Source organism: Sciurus carolinensis, unplaced genomic scaffold (genome assembly GCF_902686445.1).
Source record: "Sciurus carolinensis unplaced genomic scaffold, mSciCar1.2, whole genome shotgun sequence".
NCBI classification, from domain to species: Eukaryota; Metazoa; Chordata; class Mammalia; order Rodentia; family Sciuridae; genus Sciurus; species Sciurus carolinensis.
In genome coordinates this window covers 135,650-152,678 of record NW_025920227.1, presented here as the reverse complement: position 1 = coordinate 152,678, position 17,029 = coordinate 135,650, and the positions used below count along the sequence as shown (strand labels likewise).

The 17,029-nt window shown below is 37.8% G+C and overlaps 1 long non-coding RNA gene across 2 annotated transcripts; it reads left to right on the top strand.

Moving 5' to 3' along the window:
- Window positions 1-1,240: 1,240 nt before the first annotated feature.
- Window positions 1,241-15,802, top strand: LOC124975228 (uncharacterized). 2 transcript variants are annotated; one of them, XR_007106871.1, is made up of 5 exons: window positions 1,241-1,404; window positions 1,634-1,811; window positions 11,741-11,841; window positions 12,314-12,405; window positions 15,386-15,802. It is a non-coding gene; the product is annotated as an uncharacterized LOC124975228 (long non-coding RNA). The 2 variants fall into 2 exon arrangements; XR_007106870.1 differs by having other exon boundaries at window positions 1,241-1,419.
- Window positions 15,803-17,029: the final 1,227 nt, after the last annotated feature.

Genomic DNA, 17,029 nt, shown 5'->3' with positions numbered 1-17,029 from the left:
AACTGGATGGTTGTAGATGAGATGTCCTTTTCTTAAGTGTCCCTTGGTCCTTCCACTACCATAGGTCTTGGGAGGGATGGAATGGGAAACTAATTCTTCTGAAATCTCAAAGAAGATACATTTAGGTAACTGAAGAAAAGAACACTGCTTTCTCTTTATAGGAGAAAGTAGCATTAGACAGAAGGAAAGTTCCTTGGTGACAAAAGGCTCTCTTTTTGGTGGTAATCTGTGAGGACAGCACTAGTTAAATAAAGGTTTCAGTGGAAGTGTTGTAGGAACAAAGTGAGAAGAGAATTCAGAGCAAAATTAAATAGCATCTCTTTTAAAATAAAAACTACTTGACTAGGTCATCTTGATGTGTGCATTGATAGATTAGTATATTTTGATGAATAACTGTTTTGACAGAACCACATCAAAAAGTTAAAACATTCTGCATAGTGCTGTGGCACTCACCTGTAAACCCAGTGGCTCAGGATGTTGAAGCAGGAGAATCACAAGTTCAAAGCCAGCTTCAGAAAAGTAGTGAGGCCCTAAGAAATTTAGTGAGACCCTATCCCAAAATGAAAAATAATGGGATGTGGCTCAGTAGTTAAGTGCCCAAGGTTCAACCCCTCATACCCCAACCAAAGAGAAAATATTCCTCTTTATTACATATATACATGAATATGTAAACATACATATGTAAACATATATACATACATACATATACACACACACACACAACTCCACCTTTGATCCTCTTTTCTTTCATTCTCCCATTAGGTGACGTGGACACTATGTGTTCCCCATTGTGTGCTTCCTATATTTTTATGTAATTCAGAGCATATATTGGTCTAAGACAGTCATCTTCCTGATGGAGTAAAATAATTCTCCAAGCCAAAGATCTATTTTAACCCTATTTAAAAGTGGTTGAAAGGAAACCAGCTATAGTTCATCTAAAAGTAGTCTAAAACATGCATGGGAATTTTAAAGTAAATTCTACCAGTATTGTAGACCTGAAGATCCAGTCCATGAGGTGGGGAGCAAGAAGAGAAGGGGGTAGGATCACCTCTTTGAACAGATCCCCTGCAAGGAGGGTGTTCTGTATTTTGGCATTTCTATCAAGCTTACTTGGGAGTTGTTGTTTTGTTTTAGTAGGAGTTTGTCACTTTAAGGGAAAAGCAGGAAGTTAAAAGTGGATGCAGAGAGTAGGGGAGCAAAAAAGATTAGAGGACAATTCTGTCTCCAGAGGGAGTAAAAAGGCACTGCCTATAACAGCAGCTGAAAACTACAGAAGTTGTAGATGATTTTTTTGTTTTTGTTTTCTGCCCAAAGTAGATTCACTCCTTGTTTTCTTCCTGTTAAGAGAGGGAGAATTGCTGCCAATCAGAGTAACTTCCAGATCACAACTGAAGGATCAGCCAGGTGCTTCTGGAAACAGTAAGATAACACTATAGAGCTTCTCAGCTCTGGGTCTTGCAGGCAACAGGGCTGCCCTATTCTGTGCAGGAGATTCCTTTTGAAGAGGGCAACCAAATCTGGCTTCCCCAAAGTCACCTCTTGTTACAGCACTTATTTGAGTGTCATGGCAACTGTCTTTCTTAAAAACTGCTGACAGGCTTGTGCTTTCTGTCTCTTGTCATTCTTTCTTTAGTACAAGTGACATTGCCATAGCCAGGTGAAGATCTTTTGAGACCATGACCAAGAAAAGTATTGCTGTGATTGGAAGTGGAGCCTGTGGGCTCTCTTCTGTCAAGTGCTGCCTGAATGAAGACTTGGATCCTGTTTCCTTTGAAAGGACTGATGACATTGGAGGGCTTTGGAGGTAACAGGTAAATCTCCTTGTCCCTTAATACTTAAAGCCTTCTGCAGCTGGGTGCATGCAACATTTTATCTCCTGTTAGGTAATATGAGAGCTTGATAGTGACTAAACCTGATAGAATTCTGCTTGTTGACTTCTTAACATCCCCCCACCCCACATTTTATGAGGGTTTCTCTTTCCCTCTGTTGGCTGCAAACTGCATTGCAGATATACGTTTTATTTCTTTTCTACTGTCTATGAAAACCACAAACATTTTTATTTCATTAGTTTTGCTATTTTTCAGAAGAGGGAAACAATCTGGTGAGGCAGGGAGGATGAGTAACAGAACAGCATACATTAGAAAGTACACAGGGATTAGAAAATGTAGAGTGGTTGCTTCTGATATGTCTTAAAGGTAAATGAGCTAGAGTTACCTGCTAAAAACTCCTTCCAGGAATACCCCCTCCAATCTTCAACATTTTTTTTTCTACTAAAAATAGTCCAGGTACTTTTCTGACAGTTCTTGTCCTTGAATAAAGTATAAAATTTGATAGCATTGTTTGCTGTAAACTTCTTGCTTTGAGAAGTTTAAAGTCTTTTTTCTTCCAGAAGAGGGTAGAGGGCACCTGCAAATGGGTTTTCTTTTCCTTACACATACTCAGTTTTAAAGTTAAATTGTTTTAGTATGCACATCCAATCCTGCAACTTGTTAGTAACCACTGACAATATCATCTATTTAAATGATATGCTTATTAAGTGCCAAAAAGTATCAGTCACCTTCATTGATCTCTAAATTGGTTTATTTTAAACTCATTTTCTGAACCAGTGAATGGAATTGAGGTGTCATAGGTATATTTTACATCATAAAAACTAACACAGTGTTGGCCAGCTACTTAAAAGTGGCCTTATGACATTTCTTAATTGAATAGATGTGTTGTATCTTGGCTCTGTTTTAGGAACTATTTCTGACAATAGTCTTATTCAGATCTAAAATGAATCCCATTAGCAAATCCCTAGACCTTTATCACAATCAGATGTGGGCTGAAAACCCTGTTCATTTGTTTTTAGTAACAGAAAATTCTACTCTTGAAATCCAATCACACCCTAGTGTAGAAGTTAAGAGCACTGTTTTAGATTCAAAGACTGTCTGTTATTTACAAGAAGTATGACCTTGGGCAAATCATTAAACCTCTCTGCCCACTGTTTTTTTAATCTTGAGGAAGGGATAATAGTAATATCCCCTTTGTACAGTGAACATAGGGAGTAAGTGAATGCATAATTACATCAATCACTTATAAAATGACAGCTCCACATATGGCTACGTCAGTTATTATTTAGGCCTAGAGTGGGACCCCCACATTTTGAGTCTCCTTAAGCATCCTAGCCAGGTTTGGCAATTACTGAACAGCAGTGAATCAATTGAGACAGGGATGATGTTGGGAGGGTAGCCATTTTTCTGCCTGATTATCAGTTTTGTGGTTTTTAAACTCTAAAGAAATTTGAAGTTATAATCTGCTGAATATACAGCATGGGTATTTCTTATTTTCCTCTGGGCAAAATTTCAACACCTTATGAACTGCTTCCATGAAAAAATATTCTTTCATCATAATACTCTGACCTTCTGACTTCTCTTAACACAGACTTACCTATATCACTCACTATTATATTCTAGAACCAAGAATGATGCCTGGCATATATTTCCTACCCAATATATTTATGCTTAATAAGTGGATTCCTGAGAAGGAAACTGTCCTGAGTGGCTACTAAGAATGTTTATGGAGCTATCAAATCTGCTTTTCACATTTTTCACAGTTACACAGCTGTGGAGACTAAGGTATTATAAACATCCTTTAACGAACTGAACATATTTTGTATGCTGCTAGTGGTTACTTTGAGAACTTTTTCCTGAGATGTACTTCTCTATCAGTCCTGAGCTCATTATTTGTAGTCTAGTTGTCCTTCCATCCCACAAAACTTTTTTATAATTTGTTAGAGGTTTCATATGTAGAATTGGTCTAAGAACTTTGAAATTCCACTTCCACTGCTAGGTGTCCAATTAGAACACTGGGAATTCGGGGTTACCATTTTATCTTTTTTTGTGACAGGTTCCTGGGATTCAGTATATTTTTATTTTCTTCTCAGGTAGTACCACTTGTACTTTTCTATCCTGATTCCTCTTTCATTTTTCTATCTACCGCACAAGTGTTTTCTCAGACACCACCATTTCTAATTTACAATCATGTTCCACCTACCAAACTGGTATTGTCTCCTCTTTGTACAGCTGAAAACTTTCTAATAATAATCATATGAGCTCTAAAGACATTAATTTCAATCAGTTCTTGATCTCTTCATTAACATTAAGTAAGATTGATGGTAGAAAGTAGGTTGTAATATGATATATATATATATATAATCAGTTTACTTTGATGTTACCTTATGAATGCAATTACTTGAAAAGTTAATAAATTTCTTTCAAAATGCTAAGAATTTAATAAGTACTCAGTACTTATTAAATAATCTTTGATATTTTTTAGTCAAACTGCATATCAAAAATTATTAAAGCATGCTAGACTGTGCTTTTCAAACTTTAATGTACACATGAATTACTGGAGATTCTCATGAATTAATTTGGGATATAACAAAATTATCCATTTCTGACAAGCCCTAAGTGATATTTATGCTGATGATCAGATAACTACTTCACATTGTAAAGTTTTAAAGTATAGACAGATAGACAAATAGATGCCATGTGGGCAAAATTATAATATAAAATGTTACTGTTACTGTTTAATCAGAAAAGGGTGTTAAATAATAAACACCCTTTAATGAAATATGTTTTTTTATCCCATAAATTTCATAACTCCTCCTTTCTCAAAAAAATAGTGAACAAGAGAATAAGACAATAAATGGATTGAAAAACACTTAAAAGGGTATAGTTGTCCACTTTTGCTACATATTGAAGAAATAATCACTGGGGGAACATTAACAAAAAATGATGTCAGCCCATTCATGAGATTCTGGTTGTGTTGATCTGGAGTCCCAATAAAGCTCTCTGCTAGGTAATATAGAAAATGTGAACAGCTAAAATGTTAATTAGGTCAGAGATATAATCACAACCACACCTTGAATACTTTGGTTGAAGTTGGTAAGGTAAATAAGAAAATACTTGAAAGGAGACTCCTGAAAACCTTATTAGCAGTCAAAAAGAAATAATTATGGGGCAGACAAATGAGTATGATCAATTTTGGATTTCTAGATGAAATAATTCTTTAATAAGAATTAGGAGGAAAATAAACCTGAATGTGGACAAATTCAACATGGTTTTGTAATATTTAATGTTTTGTAATACCCACTCTCCTAAGATTTATTCATTTCTGTAATAAAAAGGAATGAGAGGGACCAAATTGGTTAAGGTGATTTTCTATAATGAAAAAGAATTTAAATGTAATAGATTTGAAAACCTGTGGTTTATGACATTTCAGTGACAGAATAATATGCTGGATTCATATTGCATTATTTTATTGGATTACCACCTTAACCTCATGAAGTAATTAATTGGAAATTTTTGAGGAAGCAAAAAATTCATTGTAGGAAGGAAGACACTGAATTAGGGATTAATGTCATCTGAAGTAGTGCTTCTCAATTTTCATGTGCATCTGAATCAGTTGAAGATTTTGTTATTATGTTAGTTCTGATTCTAGGGAGGGGCCTAAAATTTTGCATTTCTAACAATGTCCCTAGTGATCCCCTTTGTGCTGATCCACAGACCATACTTCGGGTAGCAAGGATCTAGAACAGTGGTTCTCAAATTTCAGTTATTTTTTCTTAAGCATTTAACTTTTTTCCTTTTTATTTTATGAATAATGCTGGCACCAACATCCTTTAACAATAATCTTTGTTTGCAAGTCTGAATATTTCCTTAAAAAGCTATGTACATTTCAAGGATTTTTATATACATTGCAGCATTACTCAGAAAACATTGTACTAATATACTTTCCCTAGTATGTATTGATCTAACCCACTTTTACTAATTTAAGTGACTGTTACCCAGCAATATAAAAAAGGGGCAAATAACAACTTATACTGGAAAGAAACGTAGTACATTTTCTTGAGAGAAATGTCTCAATATATATGAAAATTCTTGAGACTTATTCAGTCAGCTGGGAAGTTCTCATTTGGAATTTCTTGTGATTGACATCTGATGAATGATAAGACTGAATTTGATGTGACTACTTTGTTCACATGTGTAGAATTTTAGGTGGGATAGCTAGAATTTCTGGGGGCTATTTGAATATTTCTCTACCCTAGATATTTTCTTCCATGTGCCTAGGTTGGGCTTCCTAACAGCATTGTGGTCTCAATGTAGTTGGAGTTTTTATAGTAAAGATTTAGAATATCCCCCAAAAGCCCAGGTGTTCAAGTCTTGGTATCCAATGCAGCATTGTCCAGAGGTAGGTCTTTTGGAAAGTGATTCATTCATTAGAGATCTGACATCATTAATGGATTAATTCATTGACAGTTGAATGGATTACTAGGGAGTGGTAGAAAGTGTAGGCAGGTGGGACATGGTTGAAAAGCAGATCATGGGTTCAGGGGGTTACCCTTGGGGACTATATAATGTCCTGGGCCTCTTCCCCCAATCCCTGCTTTCTGACTACCATGAGCTGAGAAGCTTTCCTCTGCAATACCCTTCCACCATGATGTTCTGCCTTGCCTAAAGCCAAAAGTAGTGGAGCTGAAACCTCTGAATCCATGAGCCAAAATAATTCTTTCTCCCTGTCAGGTATTTGGGTCACAGCTATAAAAGCTAACTTCTTACATGGCTGCTGGCTTCCACCAAAGTGAGCCTTCTAAGACACCCAGGTGGAAGCTGCAAGGCTACTTGTGACTTAGTATTGAAAGTCATTCAGTGCCATTTCAACTGTGTACTGTTGGTCAAAAGCAAGTCATATAGATACTGAGATTCAAGGCGAAGAAACTACACAGAGGCACAAGTGCTGGGACGTGTGGAGGTCATGTATGTGTGTCATTTGTTTGAATTGACATTTATTTCAGGAAATTTTTCAACTGTTCACTGGCTATTTGTAAATCATGAAATTAGCTCTCAAGTTGCCATGAATGCTTCTAATTTACTGCAGTAAAATCCTGAAGAAGGGAGAGCCAGTATTTACAAATTGGTGATCATCAATACTTCTAAGGATATGATGTTCTTCAGTGACTACCCCATCACATATCATTATCCTAACTTCATGCACAATTCCCAGGTACTCGAGTATTTCAGGATGTATGCCAAAGACTTCAACCTTTTAAAGTATATCCAGTTCTAGGTGGGAAGTTTTGTGGGTGTCTTTGTGTTTGAAGTTCTTCATCAAATAAATGAATAATGTGACTTCATTAACCAGTGTTTGTGTGTAAATATTAACTTGATATGTTTGAACTGAACTCTTTGTTTTCTCTCTAAAATACCCCTGGGAAATTCTCTCATATATTTTAGCTGCAGATACAGAAAGATACCTTCCACCAGTATTTTCATTGTCTTCATTTCACGCTCTGCTTATAATAAAGGAGATGAGGGGAATGAATAGGTATGGGGAATTTAAAGCTTTCTGGTTCCACAACTTTTCCACTATTGCTTTATTCTTTTATACTTTCTCATCCACTTTATGATATATTATTTTATGTGATCACCAAAACAACCTGGTGAAGTACTTAGTGACTGGGAAGTTATTGAGGAAGAAAAGAAGTTAAATCTGGTGGAGAGAGAACACTGAATTAGGAAATAAAGCCCTGAATTCTTGTTCTTACCACTAATTAACTTGTGACCTAAGATGAGTTAGTTTCTCAACTTGAATTTATTGTAATTTTCTTTTTGTGTAAACGAAGTGTAGAGAAAAATGGAGTCTTGTTTAAGGGTGCTTTCAAAAAGTGAAATCAGGGCAAGGATTAAACAACTTGCATGAGAAACTTAGTGGTCTGGCAGTACCCCTGTTCAAGGACAGATAAGCTTTCTGCCTGAGAACAAAACAAAACAAAAAAAAACCTTAAAGACATCTGGTTTCTGCTCTCAAGGACTGGCTCTTGGCCAGATCCAGGTCTGGAGACCAAACGTACTGATGGCACTGAGCCCAGTGGCTCCAGACAATAACTTTCTATGTTTACTCCAATGTATTTAAGAGATAAGAAGAACTCAAAGGTGACAAGACTGCTTTCTTTGGTTATGTATGCTGCAAAATGCCCGTGATGTCTCTCCGGTGCTGAGTTGGTATGCTACCTGGGATGGTTTACCTTTTGTATATACTTTATATGTCTTAATAAATACTATCTTTTCCTATAAGGCTTGTGGTGGTATATTCAGTGGATTGGCCCATATAAATTATAAGTCTGTGCACAGCAACAGGAAATATGTTCCCTGACACCCCTGTGGATCAGAGCTCTACATATATTTTTTGAAAAGGTTATCTTTTCTCCAGTGTGGACTTTAAACAATTTTGTCTAAAATGAGGTAATAGTATTTATGTGGAGTTTGTCTCTGTTTTCTGTTCCGTTGGCCTTCATGCCTATTTTGTTGTCATTACTTTGTTGTTTTTGTTTCTATATCTCTGGAGTTTATTGGAGGCCTGCTATTATAATGCTTTGGGCTTTGTACTACTCACTAAGGATTTCTTTCACTATTTTGTGATTTGTATTTTTCCAAATAAATTTCATAACTGCTTTTTCTATTTCTATGAAGACATCATAGGAATTTTAATTAGGATTTCCTTGAATCTGTATAGCACTAATTTTGACAATATTGATTCTCCCTGTTCAAGAATATGAGAGGTATTCACATCTTCTAATATTTTTCTGTTTCTTTCTTAATATTCTGTAGTTTTCATCATAGAGTTCCTTCACCACGTTTTTGTGAATGGGATAGTTTTCCTAATTTCTTTTTTTAGCTGATTCATCATTGATGTATGGAAATGCAAGTGACTTATGGGTATTAATTTTATATCTTACAACTTTGCTGAATCTGTTCAATAATTCTAGAAGGTTATAAGAGGAGATTTTTGGGCCTTCTACCTGTATAATCATGTTATCAGCAAAAAAAGATAGTTTGAGCTCTTCTTTTCCTACTCATATCACTTTAAGTTCTTTATTTTGCCTAATTATTCTGGTCAGAGTTTCAAGGAGAATGTTGAATTAAGTGGTAAATGTGGGCATTCTTGTCTTCTTCCTCTTTTTAATGGGAATTATTTCAGTTTCTCCATTAAGAATGATTTTAGCCTTAGGTTTGTCATATATAGCTTTTACAATGTGGAGATAATTTCCATCTGTCCCTAGTTTTTACAGTGTTCTAAACATGAATGGATGCTGTATTTTGTCAAATGTTTTTTTCTTCATCTATTGTTATGATCATCTCATTCTTGTCTTTAACTCTATGCATGTGGTGTGTTAGATTTGATTTCCACATGTTTATCCAACCTTAGAATGGGATGACCATGATGAACTATCTTTTTAATGTGTCTTTGCATGCAATTTGCCAATATATTATTAATATTTTTTTGCATTTATGTTTCAAGGATATTAGTGTGAAGTTTTTATTCTTTGATGTGACTTTGTCTGATTTTAGTATCAGGGTGCTACTAGTTTCATAGAATTACTTTGAAAGAGTTCCTTCCTTTTCTATTTTATGGAATAATTTGAGGAAGATTGATGTTAGCTCTTCTTTGAAAGCCTGGTAGAACTTGGCTGGGAATCCATCCAGTCCTAGACTTTTCTTTTTGGTAGGTTATTCATGGCATCTTAAATTTCATTAGTAGAATTTGATCTCTTCAAATTTTCTACATCCTTCTGATTCAATTTGATTAGGTAATATGTATCTAGGAATTTTCTATCTTATTGGAGTATAAGTTCTCAAAGTAGTTTCTGATTCTCCTCTGTATTTCAGTAGGGCTTGTGGTAATATTTTCCTTATGGATTTCAAAATTTTGCATTTTTATCTCTTTATTTCATTGGGCTAAAAGTTTATCAATTTTCTTTAGTTTTTCCAAGAACCAACTTCTTTCATCAATTTTTAAAATTGTTTTTAATGTCAAATTCATTAAGTTTGGCTCTGATTTTATTTCCTGTTTTCTATTGATATTGATTTGCTATTCTTTGTCTAGGGCCTTGAGCTGTAATGTTAGATCATATGTGTGTTGTCTTCCTGTTTTTTTTTTTTTTTAATAAATGAATTCAGTTATATTAACTTTCCTCTTAGAGCCTCCTTCATAGTGGCCCAGAGGTTTGGATATTGTATCACTATTTTCATTTACTTCTAAGTATTTTTTATTTCACCTCAGATTTATTCTGCTATCCATTTATGATTAAATTGTGAATGATTTATGATTTACTCTCCAGGTGTTTGAGTAGTTTATACATTTTGTCTTATCATTGATTTCTAACTTCATTCCACTATGAAAAGCATTGTCTTTATTTATTTATTTATTTGATTTGCAATGAGTTGCTTTGTTGCCTAGGAAAGGATATATTTTGCAAAATGTTCCATGCACTGCTGAGAAGGTGTATTCAGTCATTGATGAATAAAATATTCTATATATGTTTGTTGAGTACAATTTTTTTTTAGTTCTGTAGCATCTTTACTTAGTTTTTGTTTGGATTATCTAATGTTGAAAGAACTATGTTAAAGTTACACAGTATTATTATGTTTTGGTCTATTTGATTCTTGATATTGAGGAGAGTTTGCTTGATGTAATAGCTGCTCCATCTAGGGAATAAATATCCATGACTGCTATTACTTCTTGTATGATTCCCTTAAGCAGAATAGAATGGTCTTCTTTATCTCTTCTGATGAATTTTGGTTTGAAGTCCAATTTATCTGATATGAAAATAAAAACCCCTGCTTATTTATGGAGACAACATGAATGATAAATTTTCACCAAAATTTCACCTTCAGTCTGAGGATGTCTTTCTTTATGAGTAAGTCTTTTGAAGACAGCATATAATCAGATCCTGTTTTTCAATTTAATCTGCAACCCTATGTCTTTTCTTTGATGAGTTTAGACAAGTTATTTTCAGTATTATTACTGAAACATGCCTTTACAAATTTCTGTCATTTTGGTTTATTTCTAGTTTTTAACTTGAAGTAGATTCTCCTTTGATTGAGTATTCTCCCAGTGTTCTTTCTCCATTTTCTGATTTTTGTTTTTTTCACCCATGTATTCTTGAATTATTTTAATAAATCTGTTTTGTAGTGTCAGCATTAACTTGTAAATTCTTTTAACTTTTGCTTATCATGGAATGTTTTTATTTCATCTTCAAATCAAAACCTTAATTTTGCTTTATATAGTATTCTTGGTTGCCAACCATTTTCTCTAGAAGTTGTTATATATTATTCTAAGACCTTCTGCCTTTTAGGGTCTGGGTTAAAAAAAAAAGTGGCTGAGATTTGCAATGGTTTTCCTCTAAATGTATTGAATCTTTTTTCTTGCTGCTTTTAAGATTCTATATTTTCTCCTGTACATTAGGCATTTTCAAAATGATGTGTCTTGAAGTGGTTCTCTTGGAATTTTTTATATCTGGAGTCCTGTATGCTTTCTGTATTTGATTTTCCATTTTGTCATGAACATTTGGTAAATTTTCTGATATTATTTTATTGTAATGATTGTGCAGTTTTTTCTGTATTTCAGAGTCTTTATCTTAAAATTTCTGACCATAGTCCTCTAACATCTTATTTTTCTATAGTCATCTTTTTCTTCAAGACTATGTGCTTTGCCCTCAAGTCCTGAAAAATCTATCTTCCACATGGCCTAGTCTGTTGGTGATCCTTCCCATTGAATTTTTAATTTTATGTTTTAACACCTTCACTTTAAGCATTTTTAATTGATTCTTCCTAAGGATCTCCATGTCCTTATTGAAACCATCTTTCACTTCTTGTATTTCTCCCTGATTTCATTTATTTTTTCATCTTTTACCTCCTAGATCAGTTGAACTTGAACCACTATCTTTCTGAATTCCACCTCCAACATTTTTTCCACTGTGGTGTCAATGGAGTCTGCAATTGTGGTGTTCTATGTTGTTAGGTATGGTTTGTTCTCTTCATTTTTCATATTGTTTGAGTATCTACCCATCTATGTGGATAGATCTGAAGTAGTAGAGTTTCTATCCTAGGAGTTGTATAGTGTCCCTCTATTTTACTAGCAAATCAGAGTTTTGGGGCAGAGGACAAAGATAGCAACAATCTATGCCAATGATGCATATCAGTAGATGAGGTACTTAGTTCCTTTTTTGACATCTGCAGTGTTACTTGGTGTAATAAGCAGAAATAGTAGGATCAGCAATTTATATCAGTAAAAAAGTAATCATAAATTATGGTTGACATAAAATCAAACAATAGGTGTTGTCTATCACTTTTGCCATATTAATTACTGCTCTGGCATTGATGGTGGGGGAAGATGTTATATAAATAAATATTTTATAATAAAAATATATTTCTCTTATGCTTGCTTTCTGGTATCTGGAATGGAATGGACCATGGCCAACATTTGGAGGCAGAAAGTCTACCTCTTGAAGCTTTCCAATTAAATCTCCCTGCTATTACTCGGGGCAGTGTCTCTCCTGTTTCTTGAACCTGAGGAGAAATACAGGTAAAGAATTGTATTCCTACCTAAAAGAAATTCAGGCAAGAGATTTGCATGCACCTGTGTCTATATATATAAGCAAAACCTTTTTATATACCTGATTGGTTATGGGGCTCCATTTCTAAGACCTGGGGAAATTCTGGTTCAGTTTATAACAAGGACAGACATCAGCCAGAAGTAATATCAACCCTCCTTTATAAACCAGTAAATAATACAGGTTTCTATGTCATTTTCTAAACATGGATGAACATGGACTATAGAGCCATGGAACAGACAACTCTTTTATTGTACACACAATAAAAGAAGTACAAGGAAAATCATAATTAGTTGCACAACCTTGAACCACCACAGAATTGAAATTTGTAATTTAGATAAGGAATAGTCAACCTTTTATATCTGCAATGTGGATGACATTTGTGCCTACAGTTAAAAGGTTATTACAAGCTTTTGAAAGAATATTCATTTGAGTAGCAGATAATGATTTAACAATTAGTATCTGCACAGCCTAAGTTTCTTCGCTCATGAGGAATTTAGGTGCTCTCCCTCCTGTCTACATCTACTCTGTGTTGTGTCCAGGTGACTCTGAGGGCCCTGAGCTCATGAGGAATGGAGGTACTCCCTGTCCTCAGCTACTCTGTGCTGTGTCCTCTTGACAGCTGAGGGCCCTGTACTCATGAGGAATGGTGGTATCTCCCTCTTGTACTCAGGTTTTAGGCTTCTGTGACTAAAAGACATAATCAGCACAACTTCAGAAGAGAAAAACCTTATTTGAGGGTTCATAGTTTCAGAAGTCTCAGTCTTGAACTACAGTATTATTCCTCATGGTTCCAGAAGTGGACTAAGTCAACACAGAAGAGTGTGGCAGAGGGAAGCAGCTCCCATGGTGCTCAGGAAGGAGAGAGAGACTCCACTGGCCAAATACAAATATATACCTGCACACCATGCCCAATTTCTATCTCCTCCAGCTACATCTTATCACTTCATTTACCACTCAGTTAATCCCTATTAGCATATTAATTCACTGATTGCTTTAAGACTCTTCAATCCAATCATTTCTCCTCTGAAACTTTTTGCATTTTGTTAAGTGTGAGTTTCTGGGGGACACCATATCTAAAACATAACTGTCCTTGTCCTCACCTGCTGTATGTTCTGTGCTATGCCCTGGTAACAGCTGAGGGCCCTGTGCTCATGAGGAATAGAGGTGTTCCCAGTCCTGTTCTTAGCCACTCAGTTGCATCCTGCTGACAGCTGAAGGCTCTGTGCAAATGAGGAATGGAGATCCTTCCTGTTCTCCTCAATTTTGTGCTGTGTCCTGGTGACAGCTGAGGGCCCCATGGTCATGAGTAATAAAAATTCTCCTTCTTCTGAGCTTCTCTGTGCTGTACTCTAATGACAGCTGTGTGTCCTGGGCTCAAAAGAAATGTATGTCCTCCCTGACCTATCCTCATCTACTGTGTTGTCTTGGTGACAGCTGAGGGCCATGTGCTCATGAAGAATGCTGAATCTTCCTGTTCACAGTGACTTTGTGCTCTGTTGACAGCTGAGGGCTAAGTGCTTATGAGGAGTTTAGCTGCTGCAGTAATTACCTGCTATGTATACTGGTGACAGCTGAGATCCCAGGGCTCATGAAGAATGGAGGTTCTCCCTGTCCTCAACTGCCCTGTGTTGTGCCCTGATGATAGTTGAGATTCAAGAGCTCATGAGGAATTGAGTTGCTCCCTGTATCTGGCTTCTCTCTAGGGTGTCCTGGTGAATGCTGAGGGCCCTGTGCTCATGAGGATTGGAGGTCCTACATTTCCTGTCCTCAGCTATTCTGTGCTGTGTCTGATGAAAGCTGAGGGTCCTTTGCTCATGAGAAATGGAGGTGATTGTTCCTGTCTTATGCTGTTCTGTGCTGTGTCTGGTGACAGCTGAATGCCCTGTGGCCATGAGGAATGGAGGTGCTCCCTGTTTGAGCTTCTGTGTGCTGTATCCTGATGATAGTTGTGGGCCCTGGGCTCATGATAAATGTAAGTCTTCCCTAGCCTATCCTCAGTTGTTGTGTTTTGTGTCTTGGTGACAGATGAGGGCTATGTGCTCATGAAGAATGGAGTATCTTCCTGTGTTTAGTGGCTCTGTTTTTCTGTTCAGGGGAAAGCTGAGGATGCTGTGCTCATGAGGCATTTCGGTGTGCCCTGTAATCACCTGGTATGAGGTGTTTCCTGGTAACAGTTGAGGTCTCAGACTTATGAGGAATAGAGATACTCCTCTCTTCAACTACCTTTTGTTGTGCATTGATGATAGCTGAGGTACCAAAGCTCATGAGGAATGGAGATACTCCCTCTCTTTGGCTGCTCTGTGGTGTCACCTGGTGAAAGCTGAGGGCCCTGTATTCTTAAGGAATGCAGGTGCTTCTGTTACTCTGTGCTGTACCCTGATGAGAACTAAAGGTCCTGTGCTCATGAGGAATGAAAGTGCCCCCTGTCCTGTGGTCTGATACTTAATGCTGTGTTTGGGTGACAGCTGAGTGCACTACATCATGAGGAATGGAGGTCGTCCATTTCCTGTCCTACTATTGCTGTGTCCTGGACAAAGCTGAGGGCCCTGTGCTAATGAGGGTTGAATATACTCCCTGTCATGTCCTCTGCTAATCTGTGCTATGTCCTGGTGATAGCAGGAGGCCCTGTGCTCATGAAGAATGGGGGTGCTCCTTGTCTTCAGTTTCTCTGTGCTTTGTGCTTCTTAGCTGTTTTAGCTGCTCTGTGCCATACCCAGGTGACAGTTGAGGGCCATTTGATTATGAGGAATAGAGGTACTCCGTGTCCTATTCCACTGCACTGTGCTATGTCCTGGTGACAGTACAGGGCCCTGTGCTCATGTGGAATGGAGGTGCATCCTGTCATCTGCTACTCTGTGGTGTGTCCTGATGAGAGATAAGGGTCCTGGGCTCAGAAGGAATGGAGGTGCTCCCTGCCCTCAACTGCTCTGTTTTGTGCTCTGATTACAGTTGAAGTTCCTGTGCTCATAAGGACTGGAGGTGCTCCCTGTACTCAGCTGCTCTGTGATGAGTCCTGATGACATCTGAAGACCCTGTGCTTATGAAGAATGGAAGGGCTCCCTTTACTGTGCTCTGCTACTCTGTGCTATGTCCTGGTGACAGCTGAGGGCCCTGTACTCATGAGGAGTAGAGGTGACCCCTGTCCTATTCTACTACCCTCTGCTATGATTTGGTGACAGCTGAGGGCTCATGTGTCATGGAGGTCCATCCTATGTTCACCTACCTGTACAGATTCCTGGAGAGAACTGAGGGCCCTGGGCTCATAAAAAATGGAGTTCTCCCCTGCTTTCAGCTACTCTGTAGTGTTTCTTTGTGACCACTGAGGACACTTTTCTCATTAGGAATAAAGGTTCTCCCTATCCTGTCCTTAGGTATTCTGGGCTATGCACTGGTGACATCTGAGGGCCCAGTTCTCATGGGGGATGGAGATGCTCCCTGTACTCAGTTGCTCTATTCTCTGTCCTTCCTGATGATAGATCAGGGTCTTACACTCATGAGAAATGGAGGTGCCCCCTGAAATCATCTGCTGTGTAGTGTGTACTGAGAACAACTGTGTGTCATTTGCTCATCAGGAATGGAGGTTCTCCCTGTCCTGTGCCACTACTATGCACTATGTTGTGGTGACAGCTGAGGATCCTGTGCTCATATGGAATGGAGGGGTTTCCTGTCCTAACTGCTCTGTGTTGTGTCCTGAACATCTGAGGGCCTTGTGCTCATAAATAATGGAGGATTGCCCTGCTTTCATCTGCTCTGGAGTGTGTCCTACTGACAGCTTAAGGCCCTGTGCTCATGAGGCCCTGTGCTCTTTCCCGATCTGTCCTCTGCTACTTTCTGCCTCTTCTGGTGATGGAATAGGGACCTGCACTCATGAGATGTGGAAGTGCACCCTGTCCTCAACTGCCCTGTGTTGTGCCCAGATTACAGCTGAAGTCCCTGTGCTCTTGAGGACTGGATGCCATCCCTGTCCTCAGCTGCTCTCTGGTGTTCTGGTAACAGATGAGGGCTCTATGCTCATGAGGAATGGATGTGCTTCCTGTCCTCAACTGCTCTGTGATGTGCCTTGATGAAATCTGAAATCCCTGTACTCAGGAGGAATGGAAGCACTCCCTGTACTGTGCTCTGCTACACTGTTCTGTTTCCTGGTGACAGCTGAAGGAATTGTGCTTATGAGGAATGGAGGAGCTCAGAGTCCTAAGCTGCTTTGAGGCATGCTTTCATGACAGCTGAGGGTCCTGTGCTCATGAGGAATAAAGGTATTCCCGGTACTGAGCTGCTCTTTGCTGTACCCTATGACAGATTATGACCCTGTGTTCAAGAAGAATTGAAAAGCTCCCTACAGTTATTTGCTGTGCTCTATCCTTGTGACAGTTGAAGGCACTCTGCTCATGAGGAATGGAAGTGTTACCTATCCTCAGCTGGTCAGTGTTGTATCCTGGTGGTAGCTGAAGGCACTACTCCCTGAAAGCTGATCTATATTGTACCCTGGTGATAGGTTAAGTCCCTGTGATGCTGACAAATAGAGGTGATCCCTGTCTAGTCACCATATTTCTCTGTGTTGTGTCCATGACCTGTACTCAGCTGCCCTGTGCTGTG